Source organism: Lygodium microphyllum, chromosome 13 (genome assembly GCF_053477565.2).
Source record: "Lygodium microphyllum isolate KBCC chromosome 13, Lygodium_microphyllum_v1.1.10, whole genome shotgun sequence".
NCBI classification, from domain to species: Eukaryota; Viridiplantae; Streptophyta; class Polypodiopsida; order Schizaeales; family Lygodiaceae; genus Lygodium; species Lygodium microphyllum.
The window spans coordinates 136610666-136614284 of record NC_141147.1 but is presented as its reverse complement, the minus strand read 5'-3'; positions in this window follow the sequence as shown (position 1 = coordinate 136614284).

Here is a 3619-nt window from a genome sequence, read left to right as displayed (position 1 = left end):
AAAGAGTAGGAAACAGGATACCACCAAGTAAGGGAGGCTTCTACCTAAGCTAAAGAGCTCTCGCATCACTTGGATTTGGCATTCTGTCTACTTCAATGCAATATGGGTCACCACCAAGAAAGGGAGTCTTCTCCCTAAGGTCTAGGGCCCTCCCCTATATTGGTTCGTGTTGATCCTCATGGATCATCACCAAGAACGGGAGGATTCTATCTAGGCCAAACAATTCCTACATGCTTAGTTTTGATGTAGTATTCACTTGAATGTGATATGGGTCACCACCAAGCAAGGGAGCTTCTCCCTAGGGTCAAGGGTCCATGTATCACTCAATGTTAATCCTCATGGGTTACCACCAATCAAGAGAGGCTTCCATCTAGGCCAAAGAGCTCCCACATTGCTTGGTTTTGACATAGTGTTCACTTGAACGTGGCATGGGATAGCGAGGGAGGCTTCTCCCTCTAGAGTTAAGGGTCCCTTTATCACTTTGTCTTAACACTCATGGATTACCACTAGGCAAGAGAGGCTTCTATTTAGGCCAAAGAGCACCCACATTGCTTGGTTTTGACATAGTGTTCACTTGAACGTGGCATGGGATACCATTGATTGAGGGAGACTTCTATCTAGGCCAAAGAGCTCCTGCATCACTTGGTTTTGACGTAGTGTCCACTTGAACGTGCTATGATGGTCAGCACCAAGCAAGGGAGGCTTCTTTCTAAGGTTAAGGGCCCTTATATTGCTTGGTGTTGACCCTTATGGGTCACCACCAAGCAAGGGAGGCTTCTATCTAGGCAAAAGAGCTTCTACATTTCTTCCACATTGCTTAGTTTTGAAGTAGTAAGAGGTGCCTCCACGAATTTTGTAGGCTACTTCTAATTTTGTGCTACTTTTAATTTTGTGTATGCCAAATAAGAGGCGCCTCTACAAATTTTCAGGGTTAGGGGATTGACCTCAAGTGCACTTGAACACAGTATGGGACACTACCAAGCAAGGGAGTCTTCTCCCTAGGCTTGATAAATCCCACATCTCTTGGTTTTGACCCTCATGTGCCTTGAATGCAGCATGGGTTACCACCAAGCGATGGGGGTGCCTCCCCAAGCACAAGGGCCTCCACATTGCTTGGTGTTGATCCTCATATACTCTTGAATATAGCATGGCACACCACCAAGTGAGGGAGGCTTCTACCTAGGCTAAAGAGCTCTCACATCACTTGGTATTGATATTGTGTCCATTTTAACACAATATAGGTCACCACCACCAAAGTGAGGGAGGCTTCTCCCTCTCCTAGGGTTAAGGGTCCCCATATCGCTTGGTCAAGGGAGGCTTCTATCTAGGCCAAAGAGCTCCCACATTGCTTGGTTTTGACACAGTGTTCACTTGAATACATGTGACACCACCAAGCAAGTGAGGCTTCTACCTAGGCTAAAGAGCTCTCACATCACTTGGTTTTGATGCCATGTTCACTTGAATGCAATATGGGTCACCACCAAGCAAGGAAGGCTTCTCCCTAGGGTCAAGGACCCCCATATCTCTTAGTGTTGACTCTCATATGCACACTAAATGCCATATGGGTTACCATTGAGTGAGGGAGGCCCCTCACTGGGTGGTGAGAAAAAGGGATCGCTTGGTGTTGACCCTCATGAATCACCACCAAGTGAAGAATGCCTAATTTATTTTAGTTTGTTTGGCCTAGAAAATCATTTTTTTCTTTCAGATTTTTTGTTGGGAACAAGAAACAACAATATTGATCTAGTGTTTAAGGATGATATGGAGGAAACCTCGAATGAAAAGCTATATGTATTCCTATATAATGCTGGCACTCACTCACATGCTATCGAGTTGTCGTGCATGTTCAACTCACTACTTCCTATAGAGAAAGTATTGGGCTTCTTTGGGAACATGTTGGTGGCTGAGAAAATGGAGGAATTCCGAAGAATCATGTCATTTGGGAAGGTGATCATTGATGCAGAGGAATATGTTCACTCTGATGGCTTCACGATCAACAAAGTTACCAAGAGAGATAGTCAACCAAGGCACTGGAAAAATTACCTACTAGTGCACACAGGGGCAGAGATGACTACCCCATTACACTCAGAGAGGTGTTGTCTATTGCAATCTCCCTTTGAATTTCTTTACTACTTACATCTCCTATCTGATGGGAACAACTTGCAAGGGATTTCACAAGCATTGTATGCTGGCAATAGGAGCCAACCTGCTATTACTAATAGAGAAGTTGATGAGGGAGAGGCAATCATAGCCTTTGATGTAGAGGAGGAGGCAACAGCGACTACCTAGCAAAGGAAAAGTTTTGACATAGCCCTAGTTACTGTCCCTATTGACCTAGAGGATGTGCTACTACTAGATTCATATGTTGATAAAGGAGGAATGCCTGCCTATGTTTACAATGTTGGATGACCATGATTATGTATTGTTGGCCGACATTATGAGTTCACTAGACATTAGTGAGGATTATGGTTACTATCTGCCTTTTTCTTTTCCTCTTTTTCTATGAATCATCTTGTTGAACTTTGTAGATTGGGGCTAATATGGCATGCACAGATATCCATGCTATAGATAAGGACTCAAAGGGTCTTGGACATGACTTAGATGATGTCAAGGAAGAGGTGTTTGGGGACCCTAAAGCAAGCAATGACCGGGTTGATGTGGAAATGCATGCATAAATACCCATTGAGCCTGCTATTGTGAAGAGCGGAAGGGGGAATTGGAAGGAGACAAGGAGGCCACTATGGTTCCTATCTTTGGAGAGCTAAAGGGGGAGTTGGAAGGAGAGGAGAAGCCCCTATGGTTTCTATCTCTGAAGAACAAAAGGGGGAATTGGAGGGAGAAGGAGAGCCCACTATGGTTCCAAAAAATGAGTAGAGACAAGGTGAAGATAATATGTAATTAGCTACTTTTGAGTTTACCTATTTGTTTACCTATTTGTTTAGTCTCTTCACATATCTAATTTGTTAACTTATTTTTGTAGTCCTGAGAGCTTGGTGGCTTGAAGAGGAGTCTACCATGGAAAGTAAGCTTCTAGGTGATGTTCATGCAATCAAGGGCAAATTGATAATCATTGATTTCAATGTGGTGCTCTTAAAGGAATTAAAAGAACCTTTTAAATAGGATTGGTTATCAATGGGTCCAAACTAGTCCAGGTTAGTGAGGTTTGCTACTATATGGTGAGGCCTAGAGACAAATAATTCCTGCTGCCATTGGGGACCAAAGCAAGTATCATGGTTTGGGGGTGGTGCAACAAGCCAAAGCTAATGCAAATTTTGTTTGCATGCTTCCCCTACACACTGGAAAATGATAAAATTCTTATCGATAAAGCTACTTGGAGGCCATCGGTATATCTGTGTCATTTTAACAAGTCTTCCTATTGATTAAGTCTTAAGTTCTTTTTTCATATGAGTGGAAGTATTCTCTTAGAAAGATTGTGAAGTGTGGCGAAAGAGTTTTCACGAGATCCCTCATATTGATGAACAACATTGGAAGAAGCCTGTGTTATTAAAGAGCTTGTGAAAAGTGTGGGAAAACACCCTCGATTCGATGCTAGCAACACCATACTCTTGGAGGACTGTCGCTACAAGTTTCTAAGGAATGAATATGAAAACTATTTAGT